Source organism: Schistocerca gregaria, chromosome 3, assembly GCF_023897955.1.
Source record: "Schistocerca gregaria isolate iqSchGreg1 chromosome 3, iqSchGreg1.2, whole genome shotgun sequence".
Classification (NCBI taxonomy): domain Eukaryota; kingdom Metazoa; phylum Arthropoda; class Insecta; order Orthoptera; family Acrididae; genus Schistocerca; species Schistocerca gregaria.
The window spans coordinates 426410665-426434992 of NC_064922.1; the positions used below are offsets into that span (position 1 = coordinate 426410665).

Genomic DNA, 24328 nt, shown 5'->3' on the forward strand with positions numbered 1-24328 from the left:
AGATTATCAAGACTTAAGTGAGTTTGAACGTGGTGTTAAAGTCGGCGCACTAGCGATGGGGCAAAGCATGTCCCAGGTAGCGATCAAGTGCGGATTTTCCCGTTACGACCATTTCACTAGTATACCGTCAAAAACATAAAATCTCCGATAGCGCTGCGGCTTGAAAAAGGCCCAGCAAGAAGAGGACCAACGACGACTGAAGAGAATCGTTCAACGTGACAGCAGTGCAACCCTTCCGCAAATTGCTGCAGATTTCAATGTTCTAACATTACAGGAGAGTTTTCCCATGCACAAAAACCTCTTAAAATGAACAAGAAATTAATTATCAAACAAACGAACGTAAAGAACAGATGAATGGTTTAATCAAAATGGTGCAAATGGCTCTGAGCACTACGGGACTTAACTTCTGAGGTCATCAGTCGCCTAGAACTTAGAACTGCTTAAACCTAACTAACCTAAGGACATCACACACATCCATGCCCGAGGCAGGATTCGAACCTGCGACCGTAGCGGTCGCGCGGTTCCAGACTGAAGTGCCTAGAACCGCTCGGCCACACAGCCCGGCAATGATTTAATCGAAGAAATGGCAATAAATCGAAAAACAGGGCGAACCTATAGGAAACTATAGCTCACACAGTCATCACTAATCTCATATAAAAGAAAACAGAAATTACTATCGAAGCGATACACACACACACACACACACACACACACGAACAACAACAACTACTACTACTACTACTACTATTACTACAGAGAAACAAGTAAACGAAAAACTGAAGTACACATACCCACCGCAAAACGAACAAAGGCAGACAGAAAAGCGCACCGCAGAAGCTGGGGACACTACAGATAACAATAATACACGATAAATACGCGATTGTAAAGCAACGTTGATGAAAATCGCCAAGTATAATTGTGAGAAGTGCAGCTGCGTAGAATAACAAACAGAATTCAATTGCGACACATATCTGAAAAGGATCTCACAAAAATTTAAGCTGAATGAAAAACTGTTAAAAACCTAGAATAACTTGTGCATCAAGAAGTTATTTTTATCGAAAACAACCTAAATTGTGACGTACAAAGAAACTCAGAATCATTTCATGGTTTATCTAAAACATAAATGTAATAATAAACAAAATACATATTTTAGACTGCTGCAAGTGCTTCCAAAATAAAAGAATGGAATGCATCTTGCAACCAAGCGGCCTTTGATTTAGTTGATTACACGAAATATGTACCCTAAGGAAACGCCACTATTTTATTTCACTGCTAAGAAACTACAGATATACATAAAAATAAAAACTTTGAATAATTTAATGTTCGAGACTATCGAAGCTATTGATAAGCATAAAATATGTACAATGAAAGCTGATCCTAGAGACATTTTACTTATCAGCAGTCTCTGTTCTCGACGCTATACGTCGACGAGAGACATTTCATTCTTTTATGTCACCGAAGAAATAGGTTCGACCCAACTCATCAAAGTATACTGTCGAGAAGATTATCACTACTTCGTCTTACAAACTCTTTTTCCAATGAGAGAAATTTTTACCTTAGAGTACTGAGTTTACATCCACACTTAAGAATCACTATGACATTTTTCGTCAGAGGGCACTTTTATTGTGCCGTACACCAATGTTTTCTCCCGTTATATTCACGGTCAGAATGTGGGAAGAATAACTGCATCTCACGCCACCGTGCAGGCTGTTGTTCGCCTACTTTACACGTAGGAGTTGAAGAATCTTCCTAGTCTCTGCAATTGAGAGCCTCTACTTAGTCGACACCCAACTGGACTATACAGTTTTCTCGCAGATATGTATGACTGTTTCACATATCTATGGATATCTCACAGATCATCTATGGATATCCTGAGATTGTAACTAATATCACGTGCAAAATCATATATGCTTTTTTATGGACAATAACAATGCTACTACACTCCCCTGGGGTACATCAGATATATCTTCCGTGTTTGAACATCACTCACCGTCCCGGATAACGAGCTGCTTTCTGCCTGGCAGGAAATTTTCGTTGTAGTCGCAAACCTTCTTAGAGATCCCAAAGGGTGTATGATGTGTCGATGTGGTACTGAATCGAAAGTTTTACTTAAGGATGGAAACACCAAAGCACTTAATTTCCTCTATCCATGTCATGAGTATTTCCTGTGAGTAGAGAACAAGCTGAGTTTCGCATGATCGAAGAATTGGGGATTGCTGAAAATTTATATTTTGAGAAACGTAGAATGTTAATCCATGATATTACCCCGCTCTCAAAGAGAAATATTTGTTTTGCACCGTTCTTTTAGGTACTCGACGTGAGCTTCGTGTGTAGTGCAGCAGACATCGAGGTGATATTCCCACTTGCATTGAGCCACGGTCCAGTCTCGATGATCTCGTGTCCACTGCAGTCGTAATTGACAACATCCTTGGACGGACACAGAAACACGTAGCGCTGGCCTACTGCGGAGCGCCTACAGTGTGCTCCGGGACACCTGCCTCCGACCTGTCGTGAGGCGTGGATGTCCGACACCTTGTCACCTACTCGTGGTTTCAACCACTTCCCACAGATGCTCGCAACAGTAGCACGTGAACAGACTTCTTCGCCGTTTCCGAGATTCTCGTTCCCAGCCGGCGGGCCGCAATAATTTGCCCTTTGTCTAAGACTCTTGTATCAGTGGGATTCCCAGTTTGCGGCCCATATCGTCGCTGGAATGATTCCTCATTCGTCTCTGCCCCGCTTATGTACGAGTGCATTTCTTACCACGCCACGTGTCCTCAAATCCACCAGACGATTTTCAACTTTGCGGTGAACAATGGCCATAATGTTCTGATTCACATTTGTGCTACTAAATGCCAACATGCCAGCAACAAATATCCTCCAGGGTAAGAATGAACTTGTAACAGACTACAATTAATTGATTTTCAGTTTTATTTCAACAGTAGTCTTGTTGCCTCGAATAGATAAAGTTACAAAAAATTACCATACTTCTGCGTTTCCGAAATTCCGCCAGTTATGGAAAGTTGAAATATTCAGATATCCCTCTTTTAGCGGGACTTCATATTTATGGTCGGTGTAATAGATAATATATTTCCTCAGTTCATCTGAGGAAGATATTTCTAGTTCTTAGCTTTTGGGTGGCCAGTCGAATGACGAATCGTACGTCTTGTACGGACTTGACGTTGTAGAAATCTGCCTCCCGTTGGACTGTCGGCGATAGATCTTATCAGCAGGAGTAGGTTTCAGGCAACCTCAGGTGTATATCAACTGCAAAGGACCATCGCTGGCTGAAAACACCAGAAGATCTAATCCCTGGCCATCACAAAAACTGGGAAGTATGGAGATCTTCTGACAGGCTGCAGACAAGAGTACCAAGAGCAGAAACAAATCTCTTTAAAACGTAGACACCATGGAGTGGCTAAACCGTGCAACTGCGGTGAGGTCAGATAACCCGTATGTTTCTGCTCTGGCAGCCCCGTCCAGGTCAGCTTCGAGAACCTTATGTTAAAACACTTAATAAAACTAACATTGCCAGCTTTAAGCTAAATTGGTTTCAGTATAAGTGTGTGGTGTCTGTTCTTTCAGACACGTGTGTGCGTGTATGTGTGTGTGTCTGAAAGAGCAGACACCACAGACTTATATTGACACAGCGTACGCCATGGTGGCCATTAAGATCATTCCCGTGCTGATGCACTCCTCCCGAACTCTTGCGACAAGAAGCGTGAGACTGCGAGCAGTGAACATGGTGAAGAGGGCACGCTACGTACGTAGACTGCGACAAGTTGAGAGTTTGGGATGGAGGACAAGTGTGCTCAGATTGCGGAAGCAGTTACGGGGACCGCTCGCGCAAAGAGGGGAAAGCCAGTTTAACTCCCGGTCCAGCACAGATAGATTTTCACTTTTCGTCACCGAATTTATTTCAGCGCCAGAATATGGCCGGTGTCGAATTTCTATTTCATTTAATCATGTATTTGTAATTTATTCACTTGCATTTTCTCTTGTTGTGGCTTCGTAGGCTTGAAAATTTCTTCGGGTTTGCTGCCGCATTTTAAAATCAACTCGATTCAATATTTCGTCGATCCAACTGTTCGCCATCTTCAGGAGAACTCTGCTTATGATGAGTCCTGGTGAGAACTGTGGGACTCATCAGCAGAAGCAGAGGTCTCCTGAAGATGGCGAACAGTTGGATCGACGAAATACTGAATGGAGTTGATTTCAGGATCCGGCAGCAAACCCGAGGAGACTTTCAAGATTTTCTCTTGTTGTTTACTATTCATAAGTGCGTAAACGTAAAATATTTATATTTTCAGCTCTTCTATTTCCCATTTCTTCTCAGTTGTAATCTGGAGCTTGCGAGACACATGAGGAAACAAGTGGTTCAAGTAGCTTGTAATCGGCCAGAATTTGAATTTCTGGGCTTTCTAAAATATATTTAAGTCGCTTTTTAATGAGGTCCCCACCGCTGTCCACACATGTGAGGGTGCGGAAGAAATTTTCAGCAAACTCTAAAAATTATTTTATCGCGCATTCATGAGCCGCAAAATAGATTAGAAAAATTCTTTCACTGTGTGTCTTCCAGTTTTGGAAACCACTGTGAGATCTGAAGTGCGTAAAATGCATCAAAATCTCCCCTTGAAGTACTGGAACAGCTCATGATTCCCACGCCCAGCGCTCGCTGGAAGTTCCTCACTACAGAATTCCCGTATTCTGTCTCACAGTAGTAATAAGATTCTCTGGTGTGTCCTTAAGGCAAATATGCGATGTCGCAGTCTTTTACTTCCCAGAAACTTGTCCTTAAACATAAAAGATGAAATATTAATTTTGTCTTTCTTGGTTAATGTTTGTTGCTTCTTGGCACTAACTGTCGCTTGTTTTCAGATCGTCTTTGGGAAGCCCATGTTTCATCACTAAACGCAGTCCAGTCCAGAAAACCGTCTTTGCATAACAACAAGAACTTCACGTTTGGCGAAGTTTGGAATCGACACTGCCATTTCGAATTGCTGTTGGACCGCAAAGCTGCCGCAGCTGAGGTGTGGTGAATTTCTTTCATTTTTAACAGATATGTACATTTAGTTGTAGTGAATACTATCCTTTTAGATATTTAATTTATAAGGAGAATTTTTATATGTGTGTTCATAGCTAATATCTTTTTCTGGAACGTAATGTTCGGGTACAAGGACACATGTATGTAATTACGAAGCCTGGGCAATTCCAAGCAGTTGTGCAGTTTTGAAACCTAAGATTATCAGAATGCTGGCAACATTTATGTTCCCGTATCATTATCTTTCTGACATGGTAAACATAAAGGAAAAGAAAATGGCGACGCAGAAGTTAAAGGATGCAAGCACGGATTCGTTGGACATCAACCCTGGCTTTTTCAAAGGAAGCATCCCGACACTTACCTGATGTCAATTAGAGAACCACAGGAAACTTAAATGTAGATAACCAAACGGGCATTTGAACCAAAGTTCTAAATATGAGTCACACCCCTTATCCACACCACAATCTCACACAGTAACATTCGCCAGCCTTAAGGCAAGACTGTCCTTTAACACATTGAAAATAATGAGTTTGCGATATGGTGAATGAAATGTTTTGTTTTCGTCTGTGTAGCTGTGGCAGACATCTGACTGCCAACCAGGGCACGTAGATGGAGGCTATCGGTTTCCGACTGCAGGCACAGCAGATGTATGAAGGTCTCCAGTACCGGTGGCCAACGTGGTGGCAGAGACTAGTCACGAAACAACACAAACGAGGTTTAATAATGAACCTGAACCACAGTTCACTGGGACACTGAGAGGTATCGTCGAATGAAGGTTGGCGCTTAACGTCCCTGAGACGACGATGTTATAATAGCAGAAGCTCGGTCAGAGGAAGGAATTTTTTATGTATGCTTTTTCGTCTCTAGGTAGAGAGGGTGTTGAAATGGTCATGAAAATAGGTATAAGATGTAGGGAAACACGAGTGATATACGAAGTGTAATAAGACCCAAGGGGGAAAACTTGGAATGAAACGCCACAAAAGAAGTGCTAGGATTAGAAAGGTTATATGACAGGGATGTAATGTTTCAACCTTACTGTTCAGTCTATAAATCGAAGAAGAACGACGAAAATACAAGCAACGTTCAGGAATGGGATTCAGGGTGAAAGGATATCAAGGATAAGGTTCAATGATGACGTTGCTATCCTCAGTGAAAGCCACGTAGAAAAGCATAACCTGTTAAGCGGAACGTATGTTCTAGTGAGCACACGCATCGGATTGAAAATAAACCAAAGAAAGCTGAAACTAAGTAGCAGAAATGAGAGTTGCGATATACTTCCTGTCAAAATTCGAAATTACGAGGTAGACCAAGAGAAGGAATTATACTACCGTGAAAGTAAAGCAGCAGGTGACGGTCGGAGCAAAGAAGGCATAGAAAGCAGATTAGCACAGGATGAAAGGTATTTCTGGCCAAAAGAAGCGTATTGATATCAAATATTGGTCTTAATTGAAGGATGAAATTGTGACGTACATTTGGAGCACACCATTTATGGCAGTGAATCATGAGCTGTAGGAAAACCGGGACAAGTAGGAGTAGAAGCGTTTTAGATTTCTTGATATAGGAGGATGTTGAAAATTGGGCGGAGAGCTAATGAATGAGGAGGTTCTCTGAAGTATCAGCGAAGAGGGAGGAATGTGGAAAACATTGTCAACAAAGGGGCCAGGACGGTAGGACACGTGTCACGACATCAAAGTTTTACCTCCTTGGTACTAGAGGGAGCTGTAGACGATAACTATAGAGAAAGACGGAGATTGGAATACATCTAACAAATATTGGACGATGTAGGGTGCAGGTGCTACTCCGAGATGAAGATATTGGCACAGGAGAGGAATTAGTGGCGATAGGTGTCAACCCAGTCAGGGGACTGATGTTCGAGTAATCACCCATTCTAAAGTCAGCGGCTTCTCAGTCAAATAGCACAGTAAGTGGTAGCGGGTACATGAAGAGCTAGTATCGAAAATTTTGGAGGATAAGTCATGTCCCGGTATTTGCTTTCCAATCAAGAGGAACATCCAGAAAATCTTGGTGAGAGCCGTTGGATGGGAACAGCTTTTAACTTAATTCTGGAAAAATATGTTTCAGGTAAAAAAACTGAACGCTTTGTGTATGTGAAGGGTATTTGCTTATGTGCGCATAGAGTTGAGACGATCTCTTTCCGGCAGGCGCAGTTTATCCATGTTGCTTTCGCTAGCAGGCGATGCATTTATGCGGAAAGGATAGGGCGCGCTTTTTACGATGAAACCGTTCCGGCAATTGTTTTTACAGATTTGGGGAAATCAGCGACAGTATAAACTGGGGTGGCTCGACGATTGTTTGAAGCCCGCTTCTCCAGAATGAGAGTCCAGTGTTTTAGTCACTGTGCCACCTTGCTCGACGTACTCCATTTGATCAAAAGTATCCGGATACCTCTATGTAATGCAAAATTGATGACCATATGTGGTGAGAGGCGAACGTGTCAGTATAAAAGGAGGCTGAAAGTAATGGCTATTGTGTTGTCACTAGGAAAGTAGTAACTGCAGAGTGGGCTCGTCAGTAGAGCTCAGTAACTTGGAAGGCTGATTAGTCGTTGTAAGTCACCTGAGTCACAAATCGATCACGGGCATCTCATCCCTTCTAAAGCTGCCCGTGTCGACTGATAGTGATATAATTGTGAATAGGAAACGTGAAGGAACAACCACAGTTGAACGATGACCAGGCAGGTTTCATGTACTGACAGCCAGGGGCCGTCAAGTATCGCAGAGGACGATTCTAAAAAGCCGTATGAAATCAGCGGCAGGAATCACTCGTTAGTCCCAGAGTGCTAGCAGGTGTGCAGCTAGCACAATTACTGTGCGTTGGGAGCAGCTCCTCATAAGCCACACGCTTGTGCAGTCAGTGCTAAGTTACGCTTGAGGGGTTCCAAAAGGCGACGCCACTAGAGAGTGGGTGGATGGAAATGAGAGATTTAGAATGATTGGAACCGTTTTAAAGGGTTTGGGTTTGAGGAAAATCTGGAGGACGTTACCGGCCATCATGTATAATGCCAACAGTGAGCATAGTACGTTGTGGTTAATAGTATGCAGGTGTTTTTCATGGTTAGTATGTGGTCCCCTAATCGCTCTTAAAGAAACGCTGAATGCAGGAGTGACATGGTCACATTTTACAGCACTGTCTTCTGCTTTCAGTAGAGTAACAGTTCGAAAGATAAAGATGACGATGTTTGGTTTGTGGGGCTCTCAACTGCGCGGTCATCAGCGCCCATAGAAGGTCCCAATTTTTACACAGTCCAATTCTTACACAATCCAATCTAGCCACTGTCACGAATGATTATGATGAAGACAACACAAACACCCAGTCCCTGGGCAAACAAAATCAACAACCCGGCCGGGAAACGATCCCGGGACCCCGTGATCCAGAGACAGAAACACTAGCCACTAGAACACGAGCTGTGGACGAAAGATAAAGATCGTTTGTGTCAGCATGACAATGCACGCCGTTATAATCTGTGAGGCAATGGTTTGTGGACAAATCCATTCCTGAAACGGACTGGCCGTCTGGAAGTCCCGACCTGAGCGCAGTGGAACATCTGTGTGATGAATTAGTACGGCGACTTCGTTCCAGGCGCCAGCATCGAACTACCTTCTTTGATTTCGGCTCTTGAGGAGGAATGGTTTCCCATTTAGCCACAGACATATCTTATTTAAAGTGTCCCTAGCAGAGTTAAAGCCGTCATAAAGGCGAGGGGTGGACACACGTCATATTAAAATCCACTAATATGTGTCCGGATGCTTACGCTGAGATAGTGTATATGAAATAATTTTTCTTCAAAGGACAGTGAGAAAGTGTGGATAGTCTGCACATGTTAACTTATTTATATAATTTTTTGTTCAAATGTTGTTAGTACGATTTTGTTGCTCACTAATTATTCACTGTGTTTGGTGAATTGCATGAATATTCTAAACACATTCGAAGACGCCGCTTCCACTGCTAAAGAATGGTTCAAAAGGCTCTGAGCACTATGGGACTTAACAGCGATGGTCATCAGTCCCCTAGAACTTAGAACTACTTAAACCTAACCAACCTAAGGTCATCACACACATCCATGCCCGAGGCAGGATTCGAACCTGCGACAGTAGCAGTCGCGTGGTTCCGGGCTGAAGCGCATAGAACCGCTCGGCCACCGCGGCCGGCTTGCTTCCACTGCGCAGACGTGATTATAGGTTTCGCGGATGCTTACTTCAGGATGCTAAGGACTTTATGACCCTATGTCAGAGCTAGTAATAGCCTTGTTTCCGGAAAAGATGCAGCCAATCGGCAAACCACCAGAATAAGTGTGAACAGCCAATTTTAAAGCTCAACGTTTCGTCTTTCGCGGATGGTAAACTTGAGTAGGATACAACAAAACTAATATAATACGTTTTATTTTGCTAGGACCTGACGCAAAAAGTCTTTTACACTCGCGTGTTAAAGCCGGATGGAATGCATTATTATCAATTAAAAAAAAAAAAAAAAAAACTTAACGTATTGAAAGCCATAAGAGACATGTGAAAAAGAAAGGTAGGAAATATCTTATTTCATATATACTAACGAACAACAGTGCTGTGCAGTTGCGGTTGCGTTAAGGTGAAGATACAAATTCTATATTAAGCAGTCAACGCAGATATCGGGGATTATATCACATACTGTCAATTTTGTAATTAATATTACAGTTCATTATCTTAAAACAAAATACTTTCGGCACTTCTTATTGTATCCTGCTACATCGAGACGCGATCACAACGTTAGAAGTCTTAACCGCTCTTTGTCTTGCGCAATAATAATTTCTTCACAGCTTGTGACCTAGAATCCGTCCTTGTACTTGTTTTGGAGCGTTACATCACACGTTCATGAACCTTTGTTTGTAGGATACGCACGTCCTTCATTTAAAAGACGTTTTCTTTTTCGAATCTCGACGTGTGTCTGGGCATGAGCAGAGTAAAAACATGAAGTTGTATTTCTGAACGCACAGTGTTTGCTCTATTAACAAATATAGCTGTAAAGGGTAATGTAGGTAGCTTTGCTACTTGGTGGCAGCATCGTTATACTCGTGTTCAGTTGTGCGAGAGTAATAATTAGCGCAGTGTTCGTTCACGCGGAAGAAAGTCAGGCGGAGAGTGATGTTACTTGGTCTCACAGCGACATAAGCAAAAAACTTACCTCTGGCTTCCAGCCGCGTCAAGTGGTTAAATGTCCGCCAGCGTTTGAACGATGGCTCCTAGGCTGTTAGTTTGGTGGTGGTGGCTGTAGGGTCACCACCTTGTTTTATTAAGGAGTGAAGATATTTTCCGTTAAAGACAAGGTACGTTGAGTACTGAGCTTGTCAGGAAGGCAATTGCTTGTTTGTGTGCCACGCCTGACTTATGGTAGAGCTTCCTCTCTTTTCGAGCCTGCCATTGTGGCCGAGAGGTTCTAGGCGCTTCAGTCCGGAACTGCGCTGCTGCTACGATCGCAGGTTCGAATCCTGCCTCGGGCAGGGATGTGTGTGATGCACTTAGGTTAGTTAGGTTTAAGTAGTTCTAAGTTTAGGGAACGAATGACCTCAGAAGTTAAGTCCCATAGTGCTCAGAGCCATGTGAACCTCTCTTTTCCACCACCTGTCCCCCAGTATGTCCCCCTTCTTAAATATTCTCAACAGAATCTAGCACTTCAAGAAGCAATTACAGCAAGCAGGAAGTGATGGACCACAACGGGGGAAAACGTTAAAATAGCTTTTGTGAAGTGTCCTATTCGTTGGGCCCCCACCGGCGCTGATATCACGCGTCTCGTCCATCGTGCACACGGAAGTAACACCGTTGGCCAGCAGACCTCACAACGTTCCTGCAACGTGACACCCCGGACTGCTCCATTCGCAATGGAAACAGCAGGGCCACCTCTGGAACACATCAGTTGTGTGTAATACAGTTGCTTGTAAGATACCATCGAGTTAAGATTGGTTCAAGATACACTACGTGATCAAAAGTATCCCTACACACCCAAAAACATACGTTCTTCATATTAGGTGCATTGTCCTGCCACCTACTGCCAGGTACTCCATGTCAGCAACCTCAGTAGTGAGAGAGCAGAATAGGGCGCTCCAGGAAACGTGCGGACTTTGAACTTGGTCAGGTGATTGGGTGTCACTTGTATCATACGTGTGTATGCGAGATTTCCACACTCCTAAACATCCCTAGGTTCACTAGTAGTGAAGTGGGAACGTGAAGAGACATGTACAGCACAAAAGGGTACAGGCCGACCTCGTCTGTTGACTGACAGAGACCGCAGACAGTTGATGAGGATCGTAGTGTGTAATAGGCAGACACCTGTCCAGACCATCACACAGGAATTCCATACTGCATCAGGATCCACTGCAAGTACTATGACAGGCGGGAGTTGAGAAAACTTGGATTTCATGGTCGAGTGGCTGCTCATAAGCCACACATCACGCCAGTAAATGCTAAACGACGCCTCGTTTGGTGTAAGGAGCGTAAACATTGGGCGACTGAACAGTGCAAAAATGTTGTGTGTAGTCACGACTCACAGTGCACAACGTGGCGATCCGATGGCAGGGTGTGGGTATAGCGAATGACCGCTGAACGTCATCTGCCAGCGTGTACAGTGCCAACAGTCAAATTCGGAGGAGATGGTGTTATGGTGTGATCGTGTTTTTCATGGAGGGGACTTGCTACCCTTGTTGTTTTGCGTGGCACTATCACAGCACGAGCCTACATTGATGTTTTAAGCACCTTCTTGCTTCCCACTGTTAAAGAGAAATTCGGGGATGGCGACTGCATCTTTCAACTCGATCGAGCACCTGTTCATAATGGACAGCCTGTGGCAGAGTGGTTGTAACATCCCCGTAATGGACTGGCCTGCACAGAGTCCTGATTTGAATCCTGCAGAACACCTTTGGGGTGTTTTGCAACCCCGACTTCGTGCCAGACCTCGCCGACCGACATTGATACCTCTCCTCAGTGCAGCACTCCGTGAAGAATGGGTTGTCATTCCCCAACAAACCTTCCAGCACCTGACTGAACGAATGCCTGCAAGAGTGGAACTGTGGGCCAACACCATATTCAACTCCAGCATTACTGATGGAGGGCGCCGCGAACTTGTAAGTCATTTTCAGACAGGTGTCCGGATACTTTTGACCACATAGTGTAAGAAGATATGGGGGACGGCTACAAATTATTCAATGTAACCTAACCGCCCTGCTACCGGGATATCGCCGTTGCCTCTTAATAGTCGTCGTGGGTTAGACTCCCGTTCCACGCAGCCTTTGGATTTTATACGTTCTGTTAAAGAGCTTCTAATCTGAGCAGTTTTTCAACGTTAGCACAACAACTGATAATATCTGTGCAGAAAACAATAAAAATATAACAGGCGTGTCTCGAAAAAAAAAGGAGAAACAAAGTCACAGCATCATAATAAACAACTGGAATCACTGCAACCCATTACGAACGAGATCGTACTGCTTAAAGCTATTTGAATAACACAAATGTTATTAACATTCTATATACTTATTCTTCATGTCTACATATTTGTAGCCCTTTGTCGATAACTCTGAATTGTAGCGCGTAACATGGCGGTACGAAACGTAACTATGTCAGTGACAGCGTGCTGTAACCGAATTTCGAATTCAAAGAGTTCGGCCACACGTCGAGCGCTCTCTCCTTCATCACGACAGTACCAGATCGCACACCAGCGCTGAGACATGTGCAACAGTCCGATGCCTTGGGTTCAATGTTATCGATCATCCCCCATACAGTCCTTACTTGGCTCGATTCGATTTTCATCTGTTTCCAAGACCTTCGAGGACCACTTCTATGGTGATGAAGCGGTGCAAGCCGAGGTGAGGTTGTGGATCCGTCAACAAAGTCAAACATTCTACAGTGACGGTATCAACAAACTGGTCTCTTTTTGGTACAGAAGTATTCGTCGCCAGGCTAACTATATTAAGTAACAAATATATAGACGTGAAGAATAAAGATGTAGGATGTTAAAAGCGTTTGTTTTATTTAGAGCAATAAGAGTCTTCACATAAAAAATTCGGAGGCATCATCTTTAGCTCATCCTCGTATCATATCGCCATTTTGATTTCCGTCTCTAAAATTGACGGATTCAGCTTTCTTTTGTAACATCCCATTTCGAAAGTTTTTGTTCTCTTCTTGTCTGCACTGTTTATCTCTACATTAAACTTTCGAGTAAGCCTACACTGACTTTCATAAAAGAGTTTCTAACACTTAAATTTATATTCATTTGTTAATACGTTTCCCTTTTTTAGAAAGTCTTCTTTTGATGTTGCCAACCTACATTTCCTGACCCCTCTATTTCGGCCATGGTCGGTTATGTTTCTGATCAAACAGTAAAATTTCCCTAGTATTATTAGTGCCTCATTGCCTAAACTAATTCAATAGGCTGCGCCTGACTTACCTCGACTACACTCTATTGCCATTGTTTTACTTTTGTTGATTTCCTCCTTATAGTTCTTTTCAAGTCAGTGTCCATTCCATTCAACTGATATTCCACGTCCTTTGTTGTCTCTGATAGAACAGCGACGTCAGTGGCAAACCTTAATGACTTTATTTCCTCTCCTTGAACTTTAATTCATTTCAGAATATTATTATGTCTTCTTCACTGTTTGCTTTATGTACAAGAAGGGAACATGGGTGAGTTGATATAGTGCAACCTTGTCTCCATCTTTCTCAACCAGTGCCTCCTGTTTATGCCCTTCGACTGTTAGAAGTAGGCAGCGTTTCGCTCTCTGTATGTTATCCGTGATAACTTTAGAGGTTTAGATAACATTGTAAGATTGCTATTTTTGGTGGATTGCTATTTTTGATAATGTTATTGAATGTGTTAGTATTTGTAAAGGAAAAGACATATTTGGAGAACTGTGGTGAGAGAAACATTTGTTAAGCAACAGTATCTGTGTCTGCGATGGCAGCTCTGTGGAGTCATAGAATCTTTGACAGTCAGTAGTGGATAACTGCGGTGTGCAGCAGGCGGGGATTCGTTGAGTGTACAGTGTAATGCATGGACGCACTTTTGGAACTATATGAGTTGCAGATTTATTGACGAATGATGACTCAGAATAATGGTTGGGTAGCGTATCGACATTAAAAATGTTTTGAAATGAAGAACAACGTATTATTTGATGAGGTAAAACGTTTATTTCAATTTTCGTAGACTTGTATTAATGGTCCCCTTCACCCTCGTGACAGCCGAGTTTTCGATAATTATTCTATTGATTGACCTTCTGAGTTAATTTACTGTACCATGGAAGTTGTTAGACTAAATGAACGTCGGCCGGAGTAGCCGAGCGGTTCTAGGCGCTTGAGCCTGGAACCGCGCGATCGCTACGGTTGCAGGTTCGAATCCTGCCTCGGGCATGGATGTGTGTGATGTCCTTAGGTTAGTTAGGTTTAATTAGTTCTCTAAGTTCTAGGGGACTGATAACCTCAGATGTTTAGTCCCTTAGTGCTCAGAGCCATTTGAACCTTTTGAACTAAATGAACTTTTAATTTACTGTACCATGGAAGTTATTAGACTAAATGAACTTTTATATTAGAGTCTGTAATTGCTTTGATAAGTTCATTCCTAACTGAAATTTCAGTACTTAAAGGTTGATTCACGTGCTTCATTGGCATTCTGTGTCAAGATTATGAATCCAGTTTCCCTGTACCACCTGTAGTTAGTTTTTAGCAGTTTTTTTGATGTTGCGGAGTCTTGCAGTGTTGCTGTTTCTGCCAGTAATTCATTTTTCAAGTGAGATTCTTGATACGTGGTTGTTTCGTTTCCGTCGGGAACGTGCGTTCTGTCTGTTTCTTTATTTTGACAGGGCCATATGTCAGCGCAGAAATTTTCACTCTTATACAGGGTGACATTACATTTTGATTTGTTTTTTTATACGGTTAAGTTTTTTTTTCAAACAGTTCGCTCTGACCAAGTCGACTGAGCGTGAAATTATTGGTTTATTTATTTATTTGCTTATGAATGATGTCGGTTTTCGCACACACACAGGATTATTTTCAGTTTTGGTGTTGGTGATGTGGCTTTGATCTCAGTAGCACATTTAGGTTGTCAGTTCAAATTCCCAGGTTTGCATTTACGATAACACACACACAACTAAAGGCTACTCTCTTACAGCGTACTGCAGTGTACCTCCGAAAGTGGGTGAGAAGTGGCGTGGACGCAGGTGAGGGAGAAGGTTACTCCCCCCCCCCCCATTCCAACAACATTTCTTAAAAGCTTTTACACGGTCCGGTCACATTAATGTGATCACCGCCTATATTCGACATCAACGTGCAATACCACTCACAGATGGCAGCTGGCAGAACTAGCAGTGGGAGGTATATAAAACGTATAGGGAGGGGGTGAGCAGGGGTGACGTAGCCAACAGTGCAATCGTTGTCGTAATGCGGAAACGGAGCGATGGTTCTACCGTCCAAAAGGGCATGGCGTTGGCTTTTGGGACTAGAGTTGAAGCATTTCCGAAACAGCGGCGGCCGTTGTGACCGAGCGGTTCTAGGTGCTTCAGTCCGGAACCGCGCGACCGCGACGGTCGCAGGATCGAATCCTGCCTCACCATCGATGTGTGTGGTGTCCTTAGGTTAGTTAGGTTTAAGTAGTTCTAAGATCTAGAGAACTGATGACCTCAGATGTTAAGTCCCATAGTGCTCAGAGCGATTTGAACCATTTTTGAACCGAAACAGCGGGTCGCCGTGGTTAATCTATGCCGTGCATGGCACAATGGGGCAATCCAAAATCGGCACTGGGGCAACTGTGTGGCCATAGGTGACAGGGGTGAACTACGGCTGCGGAGATGTATACAGGCTCGTAGACGTGCAACTGATTAGCAACTGACCGCCCGGATGGACGAAGGCGGTACCAGCAGCGTCTCCTCAACGACGGTTCAGCAAACGTTCCTGCATATGGGCCCCCACGGCAGGCGACTGCCTCGTGAACACATTCCGATTGCTCTTCGTCGGCGATGAGGGCTGGAATTTGCACCACAGTAAGCGGCGACCCATGGTCTTTTCAGATGAATCACGTAGTTATACGAGATGCAACACTGAAGTAGTGGGACTGATGTGGAAAAAAATGTTGCTTACCGTTTTAGTCAAGTTTAGTGTTGTCTCCTTCAAAGTAGTTCCCTTCTGATTGCACACACTTTTTCCAGCGCTTCTGCCATTGATGGTAACATTTCAGGAACTCATTTTCTGTAATATCCTCCAAGACCCTCGTCACAGCTTTTCGGACATCTTCTGTTGTTTGAAAATGGGGCACCTGACCGCCGTTTTGACTTTTCGAAATAGAAAAAAGTCGCATGGAGCGATGTCTGGTGATAAGGTGGCTGTGGAAGTACTAAAATTTGTTTTGAGGTTAAAAATTGCTGTACTGACAGAGCATTATGGGATGGTGCATTATTGTGGTGCAGAATCGAATTATTACAAGATGAAACATTTCTTGATTGATGTCCAGTTCTTCTGCAATCATTTTCATGGATAATCTTCGATCAGATCATATGAGTTCACGCACCCTGGCAAAGTTGACATCTGTCCGTGAGGCTGATGGTCGTCCACTGCGGCCTTCATCTTCAACATTCGTTCCGCTTCACTAAACATTTTATGCCAACGGAAAACTTAAGCTCTTGACATAACCTCCTCTCCAAAAGCCTTCTGAATGTTACTGTAAGTTGTCGTCGCGTTTTTACCCATTTTAACGCAAAAAGAAATGGCATACTGACGCGCAATATTATGCGGTTCCATTTCCGTGAAGAGAGATACAAACACGTGTTAACTTATTACAGCACAACTCACGACTGAGAAGTTACATCGATAAGCCACTTGGACTAGAAGCAGCTTATAGACCAAGGTCAAAGATGTTGCAGGGTTGCCACATCTTGCAAAGAAAATCAGTCTCATTACTTTATTGTCACACGTACTCCGTTGGACAGAAAGAAAACTCATTGCAACGATCGTTTTAAGTTTTCAGGCCGGAGGTTCAAATGGCTCTGAGCACTATGGGACTCAACTGCTGTGGTCATTAGTCCCCTAGAACTTAGAACTACTTAAACCTAACTAACCTAAGGACATCACACACATCCATGCCCGAGGCAGGATTCGAACCTGCGACCGTAGCAGTAGCACGGTTCCGGACTGCGCGCCTAGAACCGCGAAACCACCGCGGCCGGCTCAGGCCGGAGGAGGGAGGTTTATGGCCTAGAAAATATTTTCGTGAAATTGCGTGGGCGATCTCGTTATTCTGCAAGGCACAATGAATCGACACAAGCGTGCATATATCCTTGTCGAGCATGTTCAGCCCCCTCGTGATGTTCGTTTTTCCTCGACACGATGGCATCTACCAGCAGGAAAATGCAACGCAACACACAGGTCGCTGTGGGCGTGCGTGGATGAGTTTGCCGTACTCTCCTGACCAGTAGACTGCACGGATTTAAACTCGGGTATCTGTGGGACCACCTCGAGCGGGTCGTTGATGTCACGGATCTTCAACCGAGAAACCTAGCACAGCTGGCCACGCCACTGGAGTCGCCATAGCTCTACATCCCCGTCGGTAACTTCCAGGACCTCAATGACCCTCTTCGTGCACATCTCACAATGGTCCGTAATGCAAAAGGTGGTTATTTAGGCTTTTGACATTTGGTCACATTAATCTGCCTCGACAGTGAATACAATGACGGAAAAAAATCGCAACAGCGAGAAGGAGTTGTGTGACTTAAACGAAAGTTGGTAGGCGTCTTTCTACATCGGAAATATTATCACTATTCAGATTTCGCGCCAGTCGAATAAGATTGGCGATAATAGTGTCACTGTGAGTAGGCAAACCACGTTTATTTTAAGTACACGCAGTAACCGTTGTGAGATTGGACATGGCATGTTGACGTTAATAAAGAATGCCATTAGAGCGACAAAGACGCCATTATCAATACCTCACTAAATTTGAAGCAAGTCGTCTAATAGGGCTACGAGAAGCTGGATGTTCCTTCTGCGATATTACAGGAAGATATGGCAGGAATGTAGCCACTGTACATGATTGTTGGCAGTGATGGTCACGGGAATGTACGGTCGCAACAAGACTGGAAACCGTATGGGCATGTTGCACTATCAAGAGGGAAGGTCATCGTGTTCGACGTAAGATTCTAGCCGACGTAAGATTCTAGCCCATCGTACTGCATCTGCAGCAGAAGTTTGAGCAACCTTTGGCACCAGAGTGACACAACGACCTGTTACAAGTCGGTTACTTCAAGGACAGCCCCGAGTCAGACGCTCTGTAGCGAGCCATGTATTCTACTGACCCCAAACCACCGCTATTTGCGACTTCAGTGGCGTCAAGCGCGAGCTCATTGGAGGGTGGGGTGGAGATTGTGTCTGGGTGGAGATTGTGCCTCGGCGTCAGTGATGACCGTGCGTTGGTTAGAAGGAGGCCAGCTGAGTGCCTGCGACCAGCCTGCCTACACGCTAGACACACCGGACCTGCACCTCGAGTTATGATCTGGGGTACGATTTCGTATGAGAGCAGGAGCACCCTCTTGGTTACCCTACGCAACCTGACTGCAAAACTGTAGGTATTAGACCTGTTATGCTGCCATCCATGAACAGAATTCCAGGGGATGTTTTTCAGCAGGATAACGCTCACCCTCATACCACTGTTGAAAGCCAGCATGCTCTACAGAGCATCGATATGTTACCTTGGCCTGCTCGATCACCAGATCTACCTCCAATCGAGCACATAGGGAGCATCATCGGAAGACAACTCCAGCATCATCCACAAATAATATTCACCGCCTCTGTATTGACCGATCAAGGGCAAGAGACATCGAACTCCATTCCACAAACTGACATTTGGTACCTATACAACTCAATGTATGCACGTTTGTATGCTTGCATTCAACAGCCTGAGGGTTGCACCAGTATTAATGTATCAGAACTTCATATTTGCAACCTTATCTCGCGCTTATATTAACCTTTGATCTTGCAATGTTAATCACTTAAATATGTTGCCAAGACAAAGTTATTCCCAAAATTTCATTGCGTTACAGTAACTATTTTTTGGTGTTGCGATTTTTTTTCCTTGAGTGTATTTGAAATGCCTACTACCATTATTGGTTGGTCGTCATCAGTGGCTAACCAATAACCCTTCTCCAACATAAGTGTGGAATAGTGCCTTTCTATCAAATGACGATGGCCCACCAATGGTATCCACAAAAGATGAGCTACCAACGCCCCTTCTTCTGCATCAGAGCAGGAATATTAGCCTGTGACTATGGCCCACCAATGGTAGCCATATGAACTTTAACCAATACTATCACTTCTCCAGCACGAACGCCAGAAAACCCCCCTTTTATAAGTGGACGTGACACTCGTCTCTGACAGTGTTCTAGCAGTAGTGGACACCAAAAGATCCTGAGGAAGATCCCAGCAGCGGGGTCGAAACGTCGAACATTTTAGAAGAAACATGACGCGGCCTAATAACCCAGAAGATTTTAACTTCAGTGACAACGGCCACGAAAGCCTGCAGACTTACATACTGCACGTTCAGGTTGTACGATAAGGGAAAAAAAATACTGAAAATTAGTAACAAAGTCACGCCAATGGCGGATCGGTGTCACTTCGAAATGTTGCGTCTCTCCCACAAAAAGCACAAAAATGGAACTAGCAGTACAAATGATTATTAACATAAATAATTATAGTGGCAATGTAATAAAGTATTTGAATACATTCTGAATAAAAGTTTGTCCACTACATTAGAAATTCCTCAGAGCTACAGAAATCGACGCTTACATGGAAAGATCAGCATTGTAAAAGACAAAAGCGACCACACAGGCATGTCCTAGCTGCCTACGAGAAATTGAAGGGCGCGCCCTTGTTTATTTGTACAGACGGTATAAATATTGGCGTATAGACTCTTTAGTCCTCAGTCAAAATATAAATTACGCGTTTCTTAGCACAAGCATACACAAAATCTTGTACACAAAAAATAATTTTTGTGAAGGAGTCTTACAGCCCCCAGTTTAGAATCAGCGTGTGCACTATAACTGCTGGCTGTAAATTATTTGATTAATGGACTCCTTATTTCTGAACTGTCAGAAATTGGAAGTCTTCAGGCTGACAGTCTGACCACTCACACTAAATAATAATAATAATAATAATAATAATGCACTACTGTATGGAAAAATTGAAACACCAAGACCGAGAGACGTGATCATGGTGAAATTTATTCCACCGATTTGCTACATAACACTACACAGATGATTAGATATTTTCTTTTTTGGGGTCATCGGTCTACTGACTGGTTTGATGCGGCCCGCTACGAATTCCTCCCCTGTGCTAACCTCTTCATCTCAGAGTAGCACTTGCAACCTACGTCCTCAATTATTTGCTTGACGTATTCCAATCTCTGTCTTCCTCTACAGTTTTTGCCCTCTACAGCTCCCTCTAGTACCATGGAAGTCATTCCCTCATGTCTTAGCAGATGTCCTATCATCCTGTCCCTTCTCCTTATCAGTGTTTTCCACATATTCCTTTCCTCTCCGATTCTGCGTAGAACCTCCTCATTCCTTACCTTATCAGTCCACCTAATTTTCAACATTCGTCTATAGCACCACATCTCAAATGATTCGATTCTCTTCTGTTCCGGTTTTCCCACAGTCCATGTTTCACTACCATACAGTGCTGTTCTCCAGACGTAGATCCTCATAAATTTATTTCTCAAATTAAGGCCGGTATTTGATATTAGTAGACTTCTCTTGGCCAGAAATGCCTTTTTTTCCATAGCGAGTCTGCTTTTGATGTCCTCCTTGCTCCGTCCGTCATTGGTTATTTTACTGACTAAGTAGCAGAATTCCTTAACTTCATTGACTTCGTGACCATCAATCCTGATGTTAAGTTTCTCGCTGTTCTCATTTCTACTACTTCTCATTATCTTCGTCTTTCTCCTATTTACTCTCAAACCATACTGTGTACTCATTGGACTGTTCATTCCGTTCAGCAGATCATTTAATCCTTCTTCACTTTCACTCAGGATAGCAATGTCATCAGCGAATCGTATCATTGCTATCCTTTCACCTTGTATTTTAATTCCACTCCTGAACCTTTCTTTTATTTCCATCATTGCTTCCTCGATGTACAGATTGAAGAGTAGGGACGAAAGGCTACAGCCTTGTCTTACACCCTTCTTAATACGAGCACTTCGTTCTTGATTGTCCACTCTTTTTATTCCCTCTTGGTTGTTGTACATATTGTATATGACCTGTCTCTCCCTATAGCCTATCCCTACTTTTTTCAGAATCTCGAACAGCTTGCACCATTTTATATTGTCGAACGCTTTTTCCAGGTCGACAAATCCTATGAACGTGTCTTGATTTTTCTTTAGCCTTGCTTCCATTGTTAGCCATAACGTCAGAATTGTCTCTCTCGTGCCTTTACTTTTCCTAAAGCCAAACTGATCGTCACCTAGCGCATTCTCAATTTTCTTTCCCATTCTTCTGTATATTATTCTTGTAAGCAGCTTCGATGCATGAGCTGTTAAGCTGATTGTGCGATAATTCTCACACTTGTCACCTCTTGCCGTCTTCGGAATTGTGTGGATGATGCTTTTCCGAAAGTCAGATGGTATGTCGCCAGACTCATATATTCTACACACCAACGTGAATAGTCGTTTTGTTGCCACTTCCCCTAATGATTTTAGAAATTCTGATAGAATGTTATGTATCCCTTCTGCCTTATTTGACCGTAAGTCCTCCAAAGCTCTTTTAAATTCCGATTCTAATACTGGATCCCCTATCTCTTCTAAATTGACTCCTGTTTCTTCTTCTATCACATCAGACAAATCTTCACCCTCATAGAGGCTTTCAATGTATTCTTTCCACCTATCTGCTCTCTCCTCTGCATTTAACAGTGGAATTCCCGTTGCACTCTTAATGTTACCACTGTTGCTTTTAATGTCACCAAAGGTTGTTTTCACTTTCCTGTATGCTGAGTCTGTCCTTCCGACAATCATATCTTTTTCGATGTCTTCACATTTTTCCTGCAGCTATTTCGTCTTAGCTTCCCTGAACTTGCTATTTATTTCATTTCTCAGCGACTTGTATTTCTGTATTCCTGATTTTCCCGGAACATGTTTGTACTTCCTCCTTTCATCAATCAACTGAAGTATTTCTTCTGTTACCCATGGTTTCTTCGCAGCTACCTTCTTTGTACCTATGTTTTCCTTCCCAACATGATGGCCCTGTTTAGAGACGTCCATTCCTCTTCAACTGTGGTGCCTACTGCGCTATTCCTTATTGCTGTGTCTATAGCGTTAGAGAACTTCAAACGTATCTCGTCATTCCTTAGAACTTCCGTATCCCACTTCTTTGCATATTGATTCTTCCTGACTAATGTCTTGAACTTCAGCCTACTCTTCATCACTACTATACTGAGATCTGAGTCTATATCTGCTCCTAGGTACGCCTTACAATCCAGTATCTGATTTCGGAATCTCTGTCTGACCATGATGTAATCTAATTGAAATTTTCCCGTATCTCCCGGCCTTTTCCAAGTATACCTCCTCCTCTTGTGATTCTTGAACAGGGTATTCGCTATTACTAGCTGAAACTTGTTACAGAACTCAATTAGTCTTTCTCCTCTTTCATTCCTTGTCCGAAGCCCATACTCTCCTCTAACCTTTTCTTCTACTCCTTCCCTTATAACTGCATTCCAGTCGCCCATGACTATTAGATTTTCGTCCCCCTTTACATACTGCATTACCCTTTCAATCTACTCATACACTTTCTCTATCTGTTCATCTTCAGCTTGCGACGTCGGCATGTATACCTGAACTATCGTTGTCAGTGTTGGTCTGCTGTCGATTCTGATTACAACAACCCGGTCACTGCACTGTTCACAGTAACACACCCTCTGCCCTACCTTCCTATTCATAACGAATCCTACACCTGTTATACCATTTTCTGCTGCTGTTGATATTACCTGATACTCATCTGACCAGAAATCCTTGTCTTCCTTCCACTTCACTTCACTGACCCCTACTATATCTAGATTGAGCCTTTGCATTTCTCCTTTCAGATTTACTAGTTTCCCTACCACGTTCAAGCTTCTGACATTCCACGCCCCGATTCGTAGAACATTATCCTTTCGTTGATTATTCAATCTTTTTCTCATGGTAACCTCTCCCTTGGCAGTCCCCCCCCCCCCCCCCCCCCCACCCCGGAGATCCGAATGGGGCACTATTCCGGAATCTTTTGCCAATGGAGAGATCATCATGACACTTCTTCAGCTACAGGCCACATGTCCTGCGGATACACGTTACGTGTCTTTAATGCAGTGGTTTCCATTGCCTTCTGCATCCTCATGTAGTTGATCATTGCTGATTCTTCCGCCTTTAGGGGCAATTTCCCACCCCTAGGACAAGAGAGTGCCCTGAACCTCTATCCGCTCCTCCGCCCTCTTTGGCAAGGCCGTTGGCAGAATGAGGCTGACTTCTTATGACGGAAGTCTTCGGCCGCCAATGCTGATTATTTATCAAAAATTAGGCAGTGGCGGGGATCGAACCCGGGACCGAAGACGTTTTGATTATGAATCAAAGACGCTATCCCTATACACCTGTAAATGCGCTGTAACTGTGGACTGTGTAAATTCAGTAGGGAATAGCGCTACGCGTGCTAGAATCAGTGTCGATAGATGTCGTGGCATTGAATCAAAGAAAGCCTGGATATGCTGCTGGGGAATGCTCTGCCACGCAGTTTGTAGGTGTCTCCACAAAGCATCAACAGTGGATTCAGGTGGATCTGAACAAAGGAGTTCCCGGCCGACCGTATTCCAGACATGTTCGATGGGCGACATAACAGGCGAACGGCCAGGCGAGGAGAGCAAGTGGTTCGCGTCATTCTTCGAAGAAGGCCTGTACATTCCTCGTCACATGCGGCTGGGCGTTTTTCTAATCAAATATGGCCTCGGGCTGCAAAACGTCCCTGAGGTAGAGGTAACTGTTGACACTGTCCTCAAGACGTAGGAGGCGAGATCACGTGGCGGCCCAAACCATCACACATTGTCCGCTATGGCGCTCATAGCGACGTCGAACGCGTATGCGGCCATCAGTGTAGGATAAGTTGAACCAGGACTCGAGCGAAAGCACCACAATTACCACTCAGCACGCTAGTGTCGACGTTCACGTAACCGCTCCAGTCTGCATCGTTGGTAGGTTCTGTCTGGTCGATGTGCTTGCATTTTTTTAAGTATTAGAAGGTATGAGACCTATGAGCTGATGAATTTC

General features: G+C 43.7%; 1 protein-coding gene across 2 annotated transcripts in view; it reads left to right on the forward strand.

The window, feature by feature from the left end:
- Window positions 1-24328, forward strand: part of LOC126356207 (protein sprouty-like) — a 523717-nt gene that overhangs the window by 19081 nt on the left and 480308 nt on the right. The window contains exon 2 of one of the 2 annotated variants that reach the window (XM_050007018.1): window positions 4879-5030. The gene's annotated coding sequence lies outside the window, so the exon portion shown is untranslated. Of the gene's footprint in view, window positions 1-4878; window positions 5031-24328 lie in introns of those variants that run through there. The other variant, XR_007565603.1, reaches the window with a different exon arrangement.